This window comes from Panthera leo, chromosome B3 (genome assembly GCF_018350215.1).
Source record: "Panthera leo isolate Ple1 chromosome B3, P.leo_Ple1_pat1.1, whole genome shotgun sequence".
NCBI lineage: Eukaryota > Metazoa > Chordata > Mammalia > Carnivora > Felidae > Panthera > Panthera leo.
In genome coordinates, this window is record NC_056684.1 from 133664993 (window position 1) to 133687795 (window position 22803).

Sequence of the window (22803 nt, forward strand, 5' to 3'; positions counted from 1 at the left end):
GTGTATGTATCCTAGTTACTGGCTGGGGCTTGCCAGCTCAATAATCTAAACCAAAGGACTCACACCGGCAGAGCCAGGACTTGTGCTGGTCCAAAGCCTTTCCCTCCCCTCCAAGGCTTCTCTCAATTCCCAGGAGAGCTGACATACCTCAGTGCCCTCTGAGATCCTCAGGTACCTCTGCTCCGCACTGCTCGATCCCTGCGTGACAGGGGCTCCTCCCGAGTTCTATGAAAGTAACAAAACCCGAACACAGGCAGAAAGCATCCCTTGGTAAGAAAGGCTTTGGTGGAGATTTCTGCAGAAAGGCAGAGATTTCTGGCACACAGGGCAGCAATGAAAAGGGAACCAGAAGGAGGAACAGTCTTAATTTCTCACCGTCTTCCAGTCTTTGAAGGAGGGGGTCTTTAGCTCACCTATTCCCTGGCTTCACAAGGCTTTTCCGACTTTCCTCCTTTTCTCTCTCTCTTTCTCTCTGAGGAGCAAACCCAACAAATCTGTCCCCGTGTTTCCTGTCAGGCAGCTTCCTCTACTTCTGACCTCTCAGCCCTAGCTAACACCCATACTCCCATCCCTGAGTGAGCTTGAGGTCAAGGCAATACCTGCCTGCAAGGCCGCTCCCTCCATACAAAGAATTCTGGTGCCCGTTGCTGTGATAACACATTTCCCTCCTCCCTACCTAGAGCAAACGATACTAAGTGAACAATACTCTGAACGCTTACTTGTATCCAGTATTGTGCACACCAGTGGCAACACCGGAGTGGACATCCTCCCTGATGCCAAGCAGCTCAGGGGCCAGAGGAGGTGCTTGGGCAAGTGAAGAAGCCACAGGCACAAACACCACTGCAGAGGCACGAGGCACGCAGAACACCCAGAGGACACCTGACCACATCTGAAGGTTTGGGGAAGTGAGGCACCGATGGGGGAAAAAAAAAAAAGGCCTGCATGTCCGAAGAAAACACAAAACTACCATGATGACAGAGAACACGGCATGTCTGGGAATCAGCAATTAGCGAGGACAGGCAAATGCAAAAGAAGGAACGGGCAGGAAGGCATGGCCAGACTTGAGGCAGGAACCAGCTCGTGAAAGACTCTGATTTGAAAAGGTTCGTATTTTGTTCTACAGGCAACAGGAGCCAATGAAAGCTTTTAAGCAGAGAATTGAGATAATCAGTTCTGTACCTTAGAAAGACCAGCAGCAGCAGCAGCAGCGTGGAAAATGAGTTAGAAAGGAATTCACGTGGAAGACAGCGAAGCCGACGCACAGGTTGCTACAATGGTTGAGGCCAGAAACGATACAGGCTACACTAAGGTGCTGAAGTTAGGAAAAGAGAAGAAAAGTAAATTCCTTAGTATGTTATTTATTAATACTCCTAAGCACAAAGCCAAAACATCGGAAATTACTAAAATTACAAAATTCTGAAAAGCTGTAGTACAATCCCTTCAATTCAAAATGGTAATCCATCAATGACCACGAAATCACAAAGTACTTGGAATAAAAGACAAGATAAATCTTCAAAATGTTGTACATGAACTGTATTCATTTGTTAAAACTCAGAACTGTATGCCAGTGAGAGTGAATTCTACTGTATGTAAGTTATACTTCGATATAAAAATATGAGAGCTATAAATATTTTTTTTTTGTTTTGGGGGGTTTTCCCCATGAAGATATTTTCTAAACACAAATGTTACATAGAAGAGATTTTCAGATTCAACTAGAATTTTCTTGATATGTACTTGGTTATCGTAAGATACAGATGTGGGGGAGGGTGTCTATAGATTTGGTAAACATAAACTTTGTGAGTTAAAACTATGTAAAATGTCTGTGGGATTTCCAAATGAAGATGAACAATACACAGTAAAGAATTTTACTGTAGTAAGATGATTTGAAAATTCACAATTATTATAAAACATACAGCTTTACAAGAACAGTCAACTTGAATACTTCATTTCCTGGCCATGTCGCATGACTGAACTTAATACATACAAAGATGTGAAGACAAAGATAATTTAGGGAATATAGCACATCGAAAGGATTGTGTAGAAGTTTTTAGAAGACTTCCTTTTAAAAGTAAGCTCCCTCAGTGTTAGTTTATCACTTAGTGTTAATTTTTAGTCATTAGCTATTTGACGGACAATTTAGAGACAACTGTGCTCTGAACTTGAATCTGGATAGACAACAGAACCACGTTACTGACACTCGGCACAGCTTTCCTTATTCTTAAGGTATATGTTCATTTGCGATGGAAATCATGCGGCAGTATTTCGGTAGGCAAAAAATTAGCCAACTTACAAATGATAAAAACCTTAAACCGTTACAGAAGGTAAATACTCCAGATTCCAATGTGCTACCAAAATTATTTTGGTATTTGTTGACATACTTGAAATTGTACCTTCCACGCAAGATATAGTTTTCAAATAGTCCAAAGTAATATTCCCAAGAGTCAGATTTCAATTTGATGTAAGAAAATACAGCAGCACTTTGTTCCTCCTAAGCCATACCTCATTTTTCCACTGCAATTCTAGTGTCACCTCTACGTTTGATTCTATTATGAGAAAGTACTTTACCGACACCCTTTCCTTTTTCTATTTTCCAGAGGACATGCTGCTAATAGTGTCAGTTTGGTTTCTATTAGCACTTAAATGTAGCAGCCTTGCATCAGATCAGTTTGCAGTAATATGTGCCTATGGCTATAAACTTCCAGAGGGGCTACCGCCAACTGGCTTCTCAAGAACAGTTCTACTTACAAAAAGTATCAATTTTGACTCCTAGTGAATGAACTAACTTCACGCTTATGAACACTGGGGACCGGACAGACTAAATTCATCCCGTCTTATCCCATCCTTCCTCTATCTCAGTTTTAACGGTCTTCTCTACCACAACCAGCCTCCGACACCAAGTCTGCATTTTACTTCCTCGTTTTTATTTGTTATTTGTTAAAGTTTATTTACTTATTTTGAAAGAGAGAGCGTGCGCGCTCCAGGCTCCATACCACCAGCACAGACACCAACACGGGACTGGAACTCACAAACTGTGAGATCGTGACCTGAACTGAAATCAAGAGTCGGACGCTTAACTGACTGAGCCTCCCAGGCGCCTACCAAGTCTTCAATTCAGAAGAAAAGGTCAGAGAATATTCTAGAAGGACTTACGGGCCGGCACTAGAGCTCTGTAGGACCGTGCTCCTGTGCTGTCCCCTCCTTTTTTTATTTCACACATGAAGCATGTAACCCATTCCGCTGAAACCAAGTCAAGCAATGAACGCTTCTGATTTTATGACAAGGGTATCAGCACAATGGTGTTGCCAGTGAAAATGTTACAGAACTTTCATGCCTCTTAAACACTATTATAGTGCTCCCTGGTCACATGAATTTTTTATTTTATTTTAAAATGATTTCAAAGTCTAAAGTTGCAAAATAAGGGACAACTCTCATATTCAGAATCACGAGTGTTTAACATTCTGCCACATTTCTGTCTTATTCGTACACTCAATGTGTATGTACACACTCTCACACGACTTACTTTTTCTGATCTATTCACAGTGGTTTGCACATGTCATGCATCTTTGCCCCTCAATACCTCAGTATGCATTTCCTAAAAATGCTTTTAAGTAACGTCAGTGTAGTTATCAAATTCAGAAAATTTAACACTGATAAAATACTTTAATCTGTGGTTCCCATTCCAATCTGTCAACTGTCTGATGTTCCTTGTGATGGTTAATTTCATGTGTCACTTTGGCTGAACTACACAGTGCCCAGACATGTGGTCAAACATTATTCTGGGTGTTTCCATGAGGGTGTTTTTGGATAAGACTAATATTCCATCGGTGGACTCTGAGTAAAGCAAACTGCTCTCCATAAAGTCAGGTGTTTACAGAAGCCTCCATCATCAAATGGAAGTGGTAACGTGAGCTTGGGGCTGAGCAGGTCCTGAAAGCAGACAAGTTAAGAACAAGTGGCCCAAATGCCCGTGGTCACCGCTCTTGCCACACTACCTTCATTCTCCCAGCCTGTAGTTATGGCCTCATAGAGATCCCTAAGATCAATAGACAGAAGAGACAAGACCCAGGACTGGTTATAGATGGCCCTGCACAACATGCCATCACCACCTGGAAATGGACAGTTACAACACCACAGCTCCTTTCTGGGACATTCCTGAAGAAATGTGAAAGCACCATGTGACCAGTTACAGAAATGAAGACTGCAATTGTCATGGGTATTTCTTCCTTATATTGTTATTAATATGTTTCTGTGTGTGTGTATGTGTGTGTGTAAAATAAATATCTTTGTTTTCTTCCCTCTCTTGTTCCTTTATCATGTAACATATATGATGTATTGACTTTACATCGTAGTATTTAACTTACAGGATGGATACCAAGGAGAAGAATAAACATCACTCAAGGACTGTGAATCCTCTTCTGAGAAAACAGCATGTTTTCTGTTGTACACAGGATAGTTGTATCATGTTAATGGGAACCTTGACCTTGTTATTGTCTTTACTTGGAGATTAAGTATGATTTAAGGAGATATACATAGATATTTGGTCAGTCAAACATTATTCTGGGTTTCTGTGACAGTGTTTTTGATTAACATTTAAATCTACGTACTTTGAGTAAAGCAGACTGCCCTCCACAATGTAAGTGGGCCTCATCTAATCAGTTGAAAGCCTGAATAGAACAAAGAGACCAGCCTCTCCTGGGGAAGAGAGAATTCTCCAGCAGACTCCCTCAGACTAGACTTGGAACATCAGTTCTCCTCAGCCTCCAGCTGCTAGCCCACCCTTGTACATTTTGGATTTGCTAGCCTCCATAATCACGAGCCAATTACTCAAAATAGATCTCTTTAGACACACGTGCACACACACACACATACACACACTTTTGGTTCTGTTTTTCTGGAGACCCTTGACTAATACATTCTTTAATAGCACTTTTTCCTTGAGTGTAGAATCTAGTATACAATCACATATTGCACTTATTTTGTCATGTCTCTTTAGTCTTGTTTAATCCAAAAGATTTCCTCAACCTTGGTCTTGTATAACTGATGTTTTTTGAAGAATATAATTATTTAATTTTTTTTATTCAAACAGAATTTTGTTTGACTGAAGTCTGCTCATGATTCAGGTTGTACATGCCCAGCTGGAATACTACTTAAGTGATGCGTGCTTCTCAGGGTATCACAACCAGAAGGAGACAATGTCAGTCTCATTGGTGGCATTAGTTTTATTTTTTCTTTCTTTCTTTTTTTTTATGTTTTTTATTTATTTTTGAGAGACAAAGTGTGAGCAGGGGAGGGGCAGAGAGACAGGGAGACACAGAATTTGAAGCAGGCTCCGGGTTCTGAGCTGTCAGCACAGAACCCAACATGGGGCTCAAACCCACATGACCTAAGCCGAAGTCGCATAACCAACTGACCCACCCAGGCACCCCCATCTTATTTATTTCTAATTTTAAGTAGGCTACATGCCCAACATAGGGCTCAAACTCAAGACCCTGAGATCAAGAGTCGCATGCTATACTTGCTGAGCCAGCCAGGTGCCTTGGCAACGTTAGTTTTGATCACCAAGTCAAGGTGCTGTCCAGTTTCTCCATTATAAAGGTACTAATTTCCCTTTTGCAATGAGAAATCTGTGGAGAGACACTACAGGGCCGTCAAAATATCCCATTCCTCATCAAACTCCCACACCTAGATTTAGCATCCATTGATTCTTGCCTAAACCAATCTTTGCTATAATGGTTACAAAATAATACTTTTTTATAATAATAATTTTCCACCTCTTCCATGCCCCTCTATGTCTACCAGTTAGCACTGTATTGCAAGAAGAGTCCTCCCTTCTTCCTATCTATCTATCATCAGACAATTCGTGGATTACCATTTTTTCAGTGCCTTAAAATTCACTCCTGTCAATTATTTTCCTGCACAAATGGACCCAGATTTGGTTGGTAGAAGCATCTGCAAGCTGGCTTCTGTGTCCTGACATGACCCCTTCATTTATTTTCTTCCTTTCTTCTTAGCATTTCTTTGCTTTCTCTTACAAGTAGCCTTGATTCCTTTTAATGGTAAATGGCATTAGAAGCCAAAATCTGGGTGCCAGGTGTGCTCACTGCTACTGGGAGATCTTGCCTTCTAGGCCTTTTCACAAACAGAGCTGGGGAATGTATATTTATGCCATTACATATATATTTAAGTCTTCTGTACATATATTTGTATACTTATGTTCTATATGGACTTATGTTGTACATGGACATACACTGTATACACATGTGGTATGTGTTCCAAAATACTATAAGAGATGCCTCATTCAGTGGGTGTAAACTATTTGCTTACAATTTGCTAATGTAGAAAATTATTCTATATGAAATTATTTGACCTTCAATTTATTTACTGGTTTAAGTCATTCCAAATGAACCAAAACGCATATGGCCAACTCACCCAGAAATAAAAGAACATGATGAGTACAAGAGTAATGATCTAATGCTGAATGATGAAATCCAAATATTATAATGTTGAACCAATGGAATGTGAAGTACACCAATGATGTCCATGTATCTAGATGGTCTGCCATATGCCATTACCAAGCCACTTCCCAGCAAACAACCTGAATGCTCAAGAAATGTCAGAATGTCGGCAACTAGAGGATACTTGATGTAGAGGCTGAAGCAGAAAAAGAGGCTGAGCAATTTGAGGAGGCAGGTCCTACACCCCTTTCCCACCACCTTTTTAGCTTGGAAATAAATACTTGAATCTGAGAATGTGTACATGGTTTGCATGGTTTCTTAGTTCTGCTTCTGTGTGTTTCATTGTGAAAAACTAGATTTTTTCTGTAATGTCAAGAAAAATTGAAATTGAATCTAAAATTGGGAACAAATATGTTCACAAACTTATGCTCTAAGCGTTCTTAGGTGATACAAATTACAAATAGTTATATACAAAATAAAACTTTAAGGTTCACATGCTTTTCTTCTATCTGCGGCCCCATCTTCTTTCAGTCTCAGCTCTATAAATAAATATTACGGGCTCATCATCAGTCCTTTTCCCCAATCTATTTGGATGAAACTCAATCCAACAGATTCCTCAGGAGGACCACTTGTGTAGGTATTCTCTGAGTTCTTGCATACTCAAAACTTTCTCTATAACCTCAATCATGAAGGCAGTTGGTTGTATATAATTCTTCTTTGCACTTCCTTTCCTTAAGTAGTTTTCTCTTTTAAAAGTTGCTCCAGAGTTGCCATGCCATGTGTGTTGCTTTTGAGAAGCCTGATGCCAGCTAATTATCCTACAATTGTGTAATTTATTTGATCCTTTGGCCTGAAGCTCTGAGAATTTTTTTAATCTTTAAAGTCTAGTGGTATTACTAAGATACGTCTCAGAGCTGTTCACTATGGGAGCTGATCATTATATCATCAGTTTTTCCCAGTAACCCAGTGGCCATTGCAATGTGTAGGCTCAAGTATTCTTTGATTTTTGGAACTATATTTCCTAGATAGTTCATTTTTCTTCTCTTAGGACTCTAGTTGAACATGCTACATCTTCTTTGTCCTCTATTTCAACTACTTTATCTCTGACCTTTTTTCTTTCTTAATCTAATTTTTAGCAATTTGTTTCCCTGCTTTCTTCAATACCTCCTATTAATTTTCATGTGGCTCTATTCTTCTTTGGTGTTTTTGTTATTTAGTCTTCATTTCCAAAATGATTTTGTCTTTTCCTTCCTTCTTTTTTCTTTTTTTTTTCTCCCTAAGTTTGATCAACTCTCATTGCAGTTCCCCTAGTTTTTTTGGTTTTTGCTTTTTTGCCCATTTCTTGTTTTGTTTTTGAATATATGATTTAAGGTTTTTTTAATATCATCTGGTGCTTTTCTATGGATATTTATTCAGTTAGGAGTATTGTATTCTGTGTTTCTTTTGCATAGCTGCTGGATTTAGGGGGGACTGCATCAGTAGGAATGTTTTGATTTACATTTTCTATTTTCCTTTTATAGTAGTTTTGTATTCTTTTTTTTTTTTTTCTATATTTAGGTATTTGGTGTACAGGGTTCCTGGTGGTGTAAAAGAGGCCTATAAGTTTAGTGGGGTTCACTGTGTAATGGATGACAGCAAGGCACTGACAGGTTAAGTTATCTTGTTTCTGCAAGATCTGTTATTTTCTCCTTTTCTTTCTTTCTCTTCACTAGCCACATTCCCAAGGTGCTCACTTCTTCCTTATCTATTTTCCTATAGAAGCAGTTCTTTAACACTGCCACTTCTGATCCTCTTCACTTCAAGCCCTTTCCGTGGCCAAAGCTGTGAGCTACCAAGCACCAGGGCTGGGGATCAGTATTTTGCAACATACTGTTGACACTCTCTTTCTGAGAGCGATTTTTTTGCCTGTGTTTTGCTTCGGTTTTCTGTGCTTTTTTTTCAGAGTCTCTTAAGACTCCCCTCTCCCACTCTATGCCCCACAGGATTGCTGTTGCAAGAGCTCTGCTGGAATTTGGTGCTATTTTTCCTTCCCTCCTTGGATATAATCTGAATATTATGGTATTCCCTATCTCCCAGCAAAGCTGAAGATAAGCATCATAGATGGTTTTATCTGAGCTTCTAATTAATATTATGGGGTGTGGGTTTTTTTTGCAGGAGGGATGTATAATGGAGATTTGCAATCAGACAACTGTCATTATCCTCCAAACCTAAAAGATTTATCCTTGCTCATGGTTAAAGTGTCATTTCTGAAGTCCTCCCCCCATCCCCCTAAAAATTCTTCAAGGCAACTAGGAAGTTTCCAGCTTGGTCTGGGAGTCACTTAGAGGTGTTCCAAAAGTTAAAAACCTTCCAACCCATCTCCACCTGACCCTCAATGTAAAGCTAAATGTCAGCATCCTTTTCCTGTTAAAAAATGGTGGATTCTTTGCAGCTTTATAGTCTTAAAAAATTCTGAAAGCCTTCATATAACACTTTCCCTATAGGAGGTTTTATCACTTAGAATCACCTAAATTATATTGCCATAACATATTATCCTGAAATTTCAGTGGCTCAAAACCACAGTTTATTTTATTCATTTTTCATGTGCATCGTGACTTACCTGTTCCATATCTTCTACTACAGTACCTGGGATTACAAAGAAGCCACCATCTAAAGTACTGTCAGTTGCTGAAGCAGTGGGAATAAAAGCTTTGAAGGGTGTCATACCGGTAATTAAATACACAGGCCTGAAGTCTTACCTGTAACTTCTGATCAATTTCGTTGACCTGAACTAGTCACATGACTCCACCCAACTACAAATGCACCTGTCTTGTGCCAGCAGGAGAATCAGAAATCTCTACAATAGAAACTGCATCTTAAACCTAAAATATGCCCAATACTGTTAACAGCAATAAGACAATGTACTTCTTAGTATGTGAAAACTAGATTGACTCTTAATATTAAAATTAAAGAAATCATAATCTAATGAAATTCAAATGACATGCAGTAAATCCAAATAAGCCTGTCCAATACATGCAATATTTTAGTTGACCAAATGACGGAAACTAAAATGCGTTATTAAGAATTCCCATTAAATAAGGGTGCCTGGGTGACTCAGTCAGTTGAGCATCCAACTCTTGATTTCAGCTCAGGTCATCATCCCAGGGTCATAGGATCAAGCTCCACATTGGGCTCCACACTGAGCATGGAGCCTGCTTAAGATTCTCTCCCCTCCCCTCTTTTTGCCCCTCTCCCCACTTACATAAGCACACATACTCTCTAAAAAGAAAAAAAAAAAGGAAAGAAAAAGAAAAATTCCCATCAAACAGATTTAGCTATTGCCAATGCAAGCCTATTACAAACTTTAAATTATGGAAGATAACAGTATCCATAATACCCTTATGAAGAGAATTACATGATTTTAATAAAGGAAACCGCTAATATATGCATACATAGGTTGACATTCATATACCCAGAGATCTTTATCTACATATAAATTTACATGTTATTAATTACCTGCTTAACATCAGTATATCTGAAGGGGTAATAAAGGAAAGTATTTATTTTATTTTGGATTTATAGTTGTTCTTATTTGGGGCTATAAATCAGGAAGATAAACAGGCAAATTCTAAAGTATCTAAAATATCTAGACAACAGTAAGTTGATAAGCATAAACTCTTTTTTTTTAAATAAGTCAAGGACACCCATGGTAAAAGAAGATTAACCACTGATGAAGATTTTTCCTTTCTCTGCTATGTGCCTGCAAAAGGGAACTTTAAAGGAATATTACAGTAATTAAAAACTGAATACCCATAGACTCCTTGTGGGAAGTGACATAAAAAATTCTATTCTGCTTTCCTATTATTTGCCTTATTATAGCCTTCCATTTCAATAGTTACTAAAATGAAGATGAAAAACATACTAGCTTTTAAAAAGGCCTTTCTACTTTGCTAAGCTGCCCTTATTTATGATACTGAAATTGACTCCAAAAAAATGGAAAATAAAAAGATTAAGATTTCACATAAAAAAGCATAGCAACTAGGCAATAGCTAAGCAAAAGCATACCTATAAAAATATCATTCTAATTAAAAAATTAAAACCCAGAGTGTACTTTAAAACACTTATTCTACAAATATTTAAACACTTGTAATTACAAGTAGCTATCTAGAACAAGAGGGGCTTAGAGTCTCACTGTACAGATTAGAACGCACGCTCCATTTGCTAGCAATGCATGCTCAGACAAGTTGCTTAACCCCTCTCTGTATCTCTGTATCCTCATCTATAAAATGAGAATGCTAATAGTACCAGCCCTGTAAAATTTGTCATGGGATAGAGAGAGCTAAAATATTTAAAATTCTGAATAAAGTCCATGCATGGCACAAACCACATATTGTACAGATTACATAATGCATGCACACACTGGTGGTGCATAGATAGTAAGTGCACAATATAGGTTAATGGGTTGCTATATAATTCACTGAAATGAAATCATTTATTGACTTCCAATTTCAAGACGGTAAAGACCTTTCTACATCCTAGTTTTTCCAAAAAACTGCTCCCAAACAAGGTAAACAAGGAACAGAAATTCACTTTACAATTAATAATACCCAAAGACATCTATAATCCTGAACTGCAAAGTGTGAGGATAGAAAATATCTGAAAGAATGGTAAAGTGACTCAGCAGAGTGGAGAAAGGTGAAGTCAAAACGCCTGCAGATGGAGCTATTCCTGAGGAAGCTGAATTACCCCCAGGGGACCCCAAGAAGGCTTGGGATACGGAGGCTCAGGTAACCGTGGACGGCAGAGGGCTGACCAGGAGGAGCAAAGTGAAACATGAAAACAGGGAAAATGTCTGAAAGCCTTTTTTAAGTTTTACTCCCCATGTCCCCACACTCACACATGATACAGGATTAATAATTTGGGGAGGAAAAGAACCAGATTTGGGGTTATAAAACATAGCGATGGGGAAGGATGAGATAGTAGACTGAAAACAAAAAATTAAATACAAGTCCACATATTTCCTGCTGGCTCCAAAAGCAGAGGGCCAGGCTAGTGCTCCCCAAATAATAGTCTGGAGGATCCTTCTCTGGAGAAATGGATAATCTTGAGTAAAAGCCTAACTGATATTGACATATACAGTTCCCAATACAAAAGCTCTACTGTATAAGCCTCCAACTAGCAAGCGACATATCCCTCACAAAAGAGTTTCTAACCTGTGCTTTAGTGTCTTACTCAAGTTACCAGTCAAGGATCGCAAGGTAATTGAGAAAACTCCCTACAAACAAGACATCAAAATAAATAAGAAAAAAAGGGAAATCAGAAGAAAGAGTGGTAATTCAAGGTACAAGAAAAATAAAACTTTATAGAAAGTACAATCAAATCCTTAATTCATTTTAGCCATGAAACAGAAATGGGGTACAATTAAAAAGGAATAAATTAATGGGGCCCTTGGCTGGCTCAGCCAGTGGAGCATGTGACTCTTGGTCTTGGGGTTGTAAATTCAAGCCCCACATTGGATGTAGAGATTACTTTAAAAAAATAAAATCTTTTTTTTTAAAAAAAAAGATTATAATAAATTAAAAAGTAAGCTCTTAGAAATTTTTTAAATCTGGGAATAAAAGTTGTATTTTGAAGATCTGGATGATAAAGTTAAAGAAATAAGCCAAAAGTAAAGTAAAAAATGGAAGGAGATGAACAATAGGAGAGAAAAATAAGAACGTTACAGAATATCTTGGAAACCTAACATCTAACAGAATTCTAGAAAGTGTGTATAAAAGAACCAAGAGGAGGAAATTATCAAAGCTATAATTTAAAAAATACTCCCAGAACTGAGAGTGTTTTAAGGGGTGCACTCAATGTTTAGCATACTGAATAAAAAAGTATCCACATGCAAATATGAAATTTCTATGTCCGTGTAAATGTGAAAGTCCAAAGTTCCAATCCAAGGATAAAGAGAAGATCCTAAAACCTTCCTGAGATTAAAAAAAAAAAAAAAATTATGTACAAAGCACTGGGAATCAGAATGCATCAAACCTCTCATCACCATCCTTAGAAACTAGAAGACAGTGGGACAAGCCTCAAAATCCTGAGTGACAATTCAATCTGGAATTCTGTACCAAGCCAACCTATCACACATAAAAGAATATAATGAAGACATTTTCCGATTTGAAAAATCTTTAAGAAATAAAAAGCCACAGGATCCAGGAAACAGCAATAAATAAGCACACCATTCCCAAGATGATAGTGAAGTAAAGTTCCATGGTAACAACTATGCAGTCACAGAGAGACCAACAAATCCCAGTGGAAAAGGACAGAAAGCTCCAGAAGGAATGTCATCAAGAAAAAAGGAGTGCTCATGGGTTATCTGATCTACAGAAAATCATGTTGAAAATTATTTTACAGAGCTATTAAAACCATGTGGGGACACCCAGAGACTTGAAGAAAATTAAATAAATGAAAATATTGGGGTAATTTAACTCCAGGAAAAAAAATTATATAATGAAGAAAACAAAAATATGAGACACTTAGCTCAGCAATGGATATTTATATAGCTATTAAAGGTTGAATATGGATTCCACCAAAATTGTAACGTAACTCCATTATTGTAGATGAGCAAAGAAATAAAAGTCTAAAACTAAGGACTCAAGAGCTCTTAAACGTCACTAACCACTGGTAGACAATATTCTAAGAGAGTAGAAACTGGAAATGGAATATCAGATGAGGGTCAGGGACTGCTGATTTTGTTTTGGTGTAAACCTTGTAGTGGTATTTGACTAAGTACTTACATGGATTAATTTGTTGAATATTCTTTATGGCAGACATTACATGTTGGTCCACCTGACACAAGTCTCCATCACCTTGTTCCTTGTCTAGAGAGGTTGGGAAGCTAAATATTCAATTTCACAGCTTCCCTTGCAGAAAGATGGCCATATGACACCATGTGGCCCAAACACAGAAAAGTCTGTTGAGCATAAAAACTCTGCAAGCATTGTTAAGCAGAGTAGGGTCCCAGCCAAATGCATAAAATCAGAAAGATTTCTTTACGGATCCAGCAACACTCAGAAACCCAAAAGAAAAAGTGACTTTGGAAAGTTGTAGTTCAGAAGGTTTAAAGATAACTTATGTTGGTTTACAATAACACATGCCAGTCTCAAAAGCTTATCATCACTACTGACAGGGTATAGCAGTGCTCACACTAATCTGGAGGTTGAGCACATCCAACACCCAGAGTTCAAATACAAGCCCCCACCTGAAAAAGATGGGTCTCCAAGATTTGAGAAAGTGGCTCCTCACGGCACAGTCACTTCACAAAAGACAATACTAATCCTTAGAGCCTCACCTAGATAATTTTATCTAAAACCAGACAACAGTGAAGCAAGAATGAAATAGATGGCAAGCATCAAGAATGGAAACAAGAAACAAAGGAGGAAAAAGGGAATACTATAAAAAGTAAACAAAATAGCTGTAAAAAGCACAGCAGCCCAGGACCATCGAGTATGGGAACACCAACGATCTCATACATCTTCAGCACTGCTATCAAAACACAGCACAATAAATGTTGTTCACAGTCACTATTAAAAAAGAAAAGGTTAAATTATATCCAGAATACTCTGTTAAGAAAGTTAGGGATATTAGTTTCATGTGTAGGACTCAGTGATTCATCACTTACATACAACACTCAGTGCTCCTCAGAGCTAATATTACACGGTATGTTAACTAACTGGAATTTAAATAAAAACATGGAAAAGAAAGAAAGAAACTTAGGGATACAAGGCAGGCAGCATAAAGAACTATGTTTACACAAAGAGAAACAATCCAACAGAAAATCCAGTTTGGAAGGGGGCAAGGGACCAGAATGACAATCTCATAAAAGAGAAAAACCAAATGGTCAATACCCTGTAAAATCTATCCATTTTCAGGGAATTGCTAATTCAGATAGAATACGCCCATCAAATTGATAAAAATTACAACCCTGGTAATACCAGGGGTTGGCAAACAAAGTAGAATTAATTCCTGCGTCACACTGGCAGGGATATGAACTGGTACAATTTCAAAAGCAACTTGGCAGTATCGAGTGAAGATGAAGGTGTGCCTACCTACAACTCAGTGATTCCATGCCTAGGTATACGCCACAGATAAACTCCTGCACATATGTGTGTGAAGACATACAGTGCCACAGTCAACATTACTGCATGAGAGCAAAAAATTAAAAACCTAAATGTCCATCAACAGGGCAACAGATAAATTATTATATATATGTAGTCATACAGTGGAATACCATACAGCAGTGAAAGTCAATTTTAAAAAGTTAAAGCGGTCCATACAAACAGCTCTCACTTACAATGTCAGCAAGGAAGGATATAGGTACTATAGGCAACAAGGATATGCGTACAGGTAATAAAGATGTATATATAACATAATGTCCTTTATGTAAAGACAAAGACATGCAAAACATCATTATGTACTGTAATTTACGGACATATACCTATACAGTAGAAGTATAAAAGCGTAATTGGGATGGCAAAAACTAAATTCAGGATAGCGGTTACTTCTGGAAAGGAAGACAAGGAGGAGAATGGGATCAAGGAGGGGCACAGAGGCTTCAACTGAATTAGCAATGCTTTGTTTCTTGAAAAACAGATACGAGCTCCACATCACAAAACGTTAAAATTGGGGTTTTTTTAACGTTTATTTATTTTTGAGAGAGAGATACAATGTGAACGGGGGAAGGGGCAGAGAGAGAGGGAGACACAGAATCCGAGGCAGGCTCCAGGTTCTGAGCCATCAGCACAGAGCCCAACGCAGGGCCCGAACCCATGAACTGTGAGATCATGACCTGAGCTGAAGTCAGACGCTTAACTGACTGAGTCACCCAGACACTCCAAATATCACAAAATTTTAAGATTACATAATGCTAGTTGGTAGGTTTATGGGTGTTCACTCTTTACAGCTATCAGAAAAGATCCATGCTTTTAAAAGTGACCTCTTAAAACAATAAATAAAACTAAAGTAATGAGAATTGACCAGTTTCTAAAGATACAAAAACAGCTTGCCCTTCCTGGCTCGCTCACCACCCCTAAGCTTGCACCACCCCGAATTTGAAAATAAATAAATGAATACACAAAGGTATGTTCTTCTCAGGCAGGGTGAAAAATCAGTTGTGGAAAAAGCATTAGGTAGAGCAGTTTCTGGAGTCCAAATATCTGTCCAAATATTCATACACAGTTTTGCCACTTGCAGTAGGTGTAAACTTGAGCAGAGCCCTTAACCTTAGTCTCATCTTCTGTACCACAGAGAGAGTGACAGCATTTACTATACAGGGCACTTAATGACTTAATGAGAATGCATAGATAGAGTACCTACCTGAATTATACTACTAATAATAGCAATCAAAACTGATTAATGGTATAGTAAATTTCATGCACTACCTCAAAAGAAAAGAGAGGTTTGTTCCAATTTTTTGAATGGCTCGTAAGTGACGCTGACAAAAATAGGGTCAAATGTCTTCCTGTAATGTCCACCTGAAATTAAAGTGTTTCCAAAGAAATTACTCCACAAATCTAGCTTCATGTGGCTTACTTTGTATTTCTTTTGAATAGAGTAAAGACAGTCAAAATACAGAATGGTACAATTCAAAAATTATCTTACAAATAGTAAAACTAAAGAAAATGATCTTTTAACAAAAAAATATTGGAAAGAATGCCTATAATTATGGCACACAAATTTCAGATGACTATCCATTCTGTTCCTTTCACTCTTTTTCCTTATTAATTTCAGAATATGGAAAACTAACAAATGTATTTTCTGAACAAATTCATTTACAGAAATAAATTTCCCTTCTGACCTGTACATTAGTAAATCAATGCACTACAATGTTGACTAACACCGCTATTTATAACAATATCTTTCTACAGGGAATTCTGGATGAAGTCAGGTTTTTTTTAATCCCATGAACTGCAATAAAGTTTTATATATCTCTTATTTGATCTTCCAAAATTTTGTCTAATTTTTGTGTATAATAATCATGGCCCACAATACCAAATGAAATACTGTAGGTAACAAATGGATTAAATGGATCCCTTAGTTTGAGAAGAAATTGCTCCCTTTAAAAAAAAAATGTTTATGTTATGAAAAGTTAGGTCAAAAAAACCAATTTCTATCAATAGAATATTTAATAATTTTTATGTCAAGGGCCTGAATTGTCAGAGTTTCCTTAAAGATATACATTCATATTGTCAAATTCTTTATTTCAAAACCAGTTATAGAAAAAGCACAAGTCAGATATCAGCAAAGTGGTAGAAAGTAGCAATAACTGACCCCGTGATGAGATTCTGGGACACCTACACCCGAAATTAATCAGGCAAATGGAGCCTTGGACATTTAAGAACCCAAGTTTGTCTTTTCCACAAGTATGGAACTTTAGCCATGTAACACATAAAATATTTCCTGTATACCAAAATGGTAAAAGGACACTGATACATTAAAATGATCCTTTAAAAACATTAATTTTGCCAAACCTTTTCATAGATAGTCTTTTTAAAAAAAGAACAAACCATGAATAATTTCATATTCTAGAGTTTTAACTAGTCAGCAATATTAAAGGCAAGGAAAGGTATATATGAAAGTCATTGCAACTTTATTAAATTTGACAATTAACATTATAAGCTCAATGGGAGAGTGTTATTTTTACTATCTTAAATTTTAGTAGTATTACAATATAAACCTGATCATTATTCAAATTTTCTACTTATTTATCTTCTTTTAAAACTGAAAATCAGGAGCACCTGGGTGGCTCAGTTGATTGGTCATGCAACTCTTGATTTCTGCTCAGGGCATGATCCCAGGGTGGGGGGATCGAGCCCCATGTCAGGCTCTGCACTGAGCGTGGAGGCTGCTTAATAAAATTCTCTCTCTCTCTCCCCTGTGTCCTCTCTCCCCCACTCGCACTCTCTTTAAAATAAAAAAAAATTTAAACAATATGACTTAAAAATATTCACATTATTCATAGCTGATAGAGGTGGCATTCATCAACTGACAGTTTCTATGCTGCTTTAAGTAAAGTAATCTATTTAGTGGGTACCTACTATGGTAACACAACAAAGAAATGTGGTCTGTCGGTTTAGAGATAGTCACAATTTGATGGGGTGAAGGGAAACACAAATATATGATTACACTGCAATATAAAAATGCACCTATTAGAAGTAAAAGTAGTTAGGAGCACAAGTAGTAAATATTTGAGCATGGAAACTGGAAAACTATAAGGAAGACTTCAAAGAAGAGAAGAATGTAAAGTCTAAGCTGAGTGTTTCAAAGTACAGAGAAACTTCAGGTTAGGAAGATGATAAAGGCTTCCTGTTCACCCCCCCCCCCCAAAAAAAAATAAAAACCACCATAAAACCAACAAAGAGAGGAAATAAAGCCACATGTGACCCATGCCTTGGGCAGGACCAAGGAATACCACAACCTTCAAATGACCTGTACTAGAAAAACAGACCAAATTCCAACCAAGCTCCTGCCACTCCCACAGCCAAGCCTGCAGGTTTGGAGGCAGGGAGGGACACCTATGAGGCACTGAAAAGAGCAGAGGAGAACTGAGGACTTAGACAAAGCAAGAAAAAAAATCATGCCCAGAAAGGGCCCAAGATAAAAGCCCAAAGACTACACATAGGCCAGCACTTTACTTCAAAACACTAGCCAGGAAAGAAGGTCGAGGGTCAGTGGGGTTGGACACAAATGGCAGCCTTGGAGAGAGAAGCACAACTTCTGAGGGCAAACCAGAGACAGAGAGAGAAGGAGATGTACCCTTGGGAACACAGAAGTGGAGAGAAAGAAGGGAATAGGAAAAAAATGAAAGATCCCACAGAAACGAAAGACAAACAAGACATGCCCCCCGTCCCAACACCATCCATAAAAGAAAGTGCACAGAGGAGGGTGCTATAGAACTCTCCAAGTAGGGAATTAACAGATACACAGAAAGAGCAGGTCACGGACACAGAAAAACTACTGTGAAAATCAGAAAACGCTAAATAAAAGCATTTCAGCCAGTGAATCCCTCCCCCTCCTTTTGAAAAGACACAAAGCTGAAGAAAATGGCAGCACAACACTCCAAATGCAATTTAAAATCTTCAAACAAGCATTTGGGATAAAAAAAAAAAAAAAAAAAAAAAAAAAAAAAAGTCCTAAAACAGAAATACAAAAACTAAGAACAGAAACCAGCAAACAAACAACAACCGAAAAAAGAAACACAACAAGAGTTGATCTCAGGAAAGAAACAGAAAAAGTACACTTTTCCCAAACAGACTGTGAGGGGTACATCTCCCTACAATAAAACACAAGGAAAGGAAAGAAACTTATTGGCACCAACTTGCAGACCAGTGAACTATGAACAACCCTATGGACAAGCAGGTAGAGCCAGATCACTAAGGACACTGAAGGACCAGCTAAGGTTTACTGATTTCATCTTCAAATGTGGGGAGGCAGAAAATCAAGGAAGAAGAGCACTGCTGTGTTTTGGCTTCAGATGAATTCAATCTCCACCGGTTACTAAAGCTGCACTAAGAAATTATTCCTATCCCTCTAAGACTCTTATTTATAATCTGTGGTTGGTTGGTTGGATGGATGGATGGATAGGTAGGTAGGGAGACACCGACATACATACACACACACACACACACACACACACACAGAGTTGTACTTGTCTGAATCTAGATTCCTTCCAAAAACAGAGCATCACAGAGGACTTGTATAGAGACAATTTAATTGGCAGGAGAAAAAAAGGACCACAGAGGGTGAAACTGGAAAGGAGCCTGAACCAATACGAGGATGCTGTATTGAGATGCTCATTGCTGTGGGCAACTGGAGCTTAATCTTACCAGACTCTCTGAAAATGATTAGAAAGCTGTTAGAATGGCCTGTGCAAAGACAAGGAGAAGCATTTCACCACTGGCTCCGACTCCCTCTAGTTAAGGGTTGTCCTAGAGGGTACATTAACTTCCAGGCATTTCCAGTCTGAATAAGCCTCTGAACCCTCCCGCCACTATCTCCTGCTGGGTGGTGGACCTTGGAAAAGCCCTGGAGCCGAAAGGAAAAGATGGGTGGTGAGCATACTTGAGAGAAGGCACTGTTAGGGCAAAGTGAGTCAAAACCTGATTGAAAGAGTTTGAAAATGATGTGAGGCGCTGCTTCAGAGGCAACTGATAGACTATAGCTCAAATTCCCTCCCATCTCTGTCACTGAACACACGTGTACCAAATCATTCCACTTTACACCTTAAACTTACACAATGTTACATGTCAATTATAGCTCAAATAAATCTGGAAAAAAATAAATTAGTCACTGAGTCTTTCAAGGAAGAGCTGGTTGCTACCATATAATGGTGACAGGGAAGAGCTTATCTTGAACTGAAGGAATTTACTAGGATGTTTGTTGGTGCTTCTGTGCCTGGTAAATAATGGTGAAGAGGCATCTGGAGAAACCAGAGTCCAAGGGCAAGTGAAGGCTCAGATCCCTCAGAGACGAAGGTCTTAATCAAGTTAACATCCTGGTTGGTTGTCCACCTTTTTTGGTGCCAATGCCACAGATCTCTGCAGGTCAAGGCACCCTGAATGCTACCTGGACCATTATGGTAATTACATCGACCTTGCCCCTGATGGTAAGTACCACCATTTGGCTTTTGTGTCTCCAGAATCCTATCAGTTCTATGGACACTAGGGAACCCCATTCCATGGTAGCACCTCCTATCAACCCCAGTCTGTTTCCCATCACCAGTGCATTCTGGATTACCTTGTTGAGTGAAGTGTTTTCTTTGGACCCTCCTAAGGAACGTATCAGATAGTATGTTCTCTAGTCTCATACAATAAAACGATTCTAATATTCTTTCTTCTTTGAGACTTCTGACTTTGATACTCTGCCAAAGCTGTTCTTGCATATTTATCTAAGAACATATTTATCTAATTTACTGTAAGTCATATGCATGTCCAAGCTTCAAGAAACTATCCCTGCAGTATATTAGGACCAGGTTACTAGGATATTAAATCCTGAGTTACGAATAGTGCTCCCATGTTAATAAATTCTCCCCCATCCAGCCTTATTATTCTGCCACTCCTGGCCCAGTACCTTCAAGATCCACTCCCCCACAAACTCCTCCTGTTCCTATTGGTACTTATTAGCCGGCTCCTGGAATTATTTGTCTGAGTATTTCCTCCCGGAACAAGAATATCCCTGATTAGATTACGCAAAGATTGCATCTAGTTGTTCTAGAAGAAACAGGGGTAGAGAGTGGGGCAGATTCTAAAGAGGACAAGCATCATTCTGGGAGGCATGAACCTCAACAAGTTCTTTGCATGGTGTCCAAACAAGGGAGGGCTGTTCTGTTCTAACAAGACACTGATTCTGCCTGTCCCGAGGATCAGGGAAATTCAGGGGTCCAAAATTATCAGGCTCATCCACCCAGATGTCCCCATCAGAGATCTCAGGGTCCTACTCTTTCCATCTGAGGGTGCTGACTTTGACTCTAAATACCCTAGGTATGTATTCAGGTGTATAGAAGAGGCAGGGTGTATATATGAACAACACAGAATAAAGGACTTACTTAGGGATTTGATCCCACACACGTATGAGAGTTCAAGAGTCTACGTAATCCTGCTGCTTCTGTGTCTGGAGCTGAGTCTGAAAAGAGCAGGGCAAGCAAGTGGAAAGGAAAGGTGAACGTGAAGGGGGCAGGAGCAAGGATAGACTGTAATCCCAAAGACAAGCTGGAACCCATGAAGGTAAGTAACAACCTGTCTGTCTCTCATACCTTCCGCGCCTCCAACTTTGATGACGCAGGCACCCTGGGGAAAAGCTGCACATTATGACCAAGGATCCTAAGCAGTTGATGGAGGTGAACCAACAGGAGCTAAAAGAGCTACAGGCCTGGCGGTTAAAGCTGCATGCCAACAATATGACACAGCAGATTGGCAACGACGTGTGGGAGCCGCAGCAGTGCCTAGTACCAACCTTCACACGTAAAAGAAATACGGCTGCTGCTTCACTTCTGCCTTTAAATCTTGCTCAAAATATCTCTGTGGCCAGTGCTAACCCAGAACCCAGAGGGGAGTTCCGGGAAACGTAATTCTCAGGTTAGCTCAGCCGCCGCGGTACAAACCTACCCAAGAAGATATACGGCTTTCCCACCCTTAGGATTAAATCCAGGGCCTGCTTCCTTAGCATCAGCTGTCCTCTGGTTGCAGGCAATGACAATCTTTTCAAATGCTGCCATGGAGGCTGTCTTTTCACAGTGTGTCCTGCAATGATAGCTGGCTGGCCTAAGTCTGTCAGTCCCTCATTTTCAACGTTTCCAAAGGTAAAAGAGGTCAGTCAACTCCAGGGTCCTTTTATAATTACCACTGTCCCCATACCACTCGAGTCACAGAGCTGCAACATGACCCAATGCTTCGCCTTCCATTCAATGCCAGTCCCAATGCCTTGCAGGTCGGAGTCTCAGTAATTGTTCTGTCACACATGACAGGGGTTACCGCCAGCAATGGTGTCCCTCCCTGTTGCGATGTCACCAGTGGGCGACCCACTCCAATACCCTATCTGAAGTATGCTTCCTAGAGCCAGTGAGGTAATGTCTTAGCTGGGGCTCACGGGCACATAGTTTGTTTGGAAAGTAATCCCAGTGAGAAGGAGTGAGGAAGAACTCAGGAGAGTGAATAGGGAAGAAGGAAAAGCCAATACAAGGATGCATTATCAACTCAATCTAATCTGGAACTGGACCTTTTGAGGAATGTATGGAATGCCCGTCAGAATTTTCCACTCTCGGATCAATACAGAGAAGCATTTATTATCAGCTTCCATCATCCCCCATTAGGTGAGGGTGGCCCCAGTGGGACATTCACTCCGTACATTTCTGGGATACGCACTTGTGCTTGCCAAGCCAGCTCCCACTAGGATCCCAAACCTTAAAGTCAAAGTCCTGGCGTAGAAAGTAAAAATGTTCAGCACGTATACCTGAAATTAGACACCATCAAACTGTAGTGAGCCGAAGCCCACACAGAACTCTGTGCTACGACTGGACTCTAGAGTGAGGCAGATAGAAAATGGGCTTGGGCACTGCGGGTGTCAGAGACAATACTAATCATGTGTATGTTTTCAGAATTCAATGAAACACACAAAATGCTTGGCAGATTTCCTAACACACACAAAGCTCAATAGATGATAGGTATTACCATCAGGTTAGACACTGATCTAAGACTGTGGCAGCGGCAATGGGGGAACAAGAAACAGATAAAGGAGATACTGCAGACTTATAAACTACACAACGGGGAGAGTGAACGGGTAGGCAGGGAGAACGTAAGGTAGAGGAGGAAGTCCAGGATGGTTCTAG

General features: G+C 39.2%; 1 protein-coding gene across 7 annotated transcripts in view; it reads right to left on the reverse strand.

The window, feature by feature from the left end:
- The window catches only part of RPS6KA5 (ribosomal protein S6 kinase A5), a 183405-nt gene that overhangs the window by 146556 nt on the left and 14046 nt on the right, over positions 1-22803 (reverse strand). Inside the window, exons 1-2 of one of the 7 annotated variants that reach the window (XM_042944092.1) lie at positions 414-505; positions 148-225 (exon numbers count right to left, since the gene is read on the reverse strand). The exons of 3 other annotated variants lie outside the window; for them this stretch is intronic. The gene's annotated coding sequence lies outside the window, so the exon portion shown is untranslated. Of the gene's footprint in view, positions 1-147; positions 506-15862; positions 16067-22803 lie in introns of those variants that run through there. 3 more of the 7 variants (XM_042944090.1, XM_042944091.1, XM_042944089.1) reach the window with 3 other exon arrangements.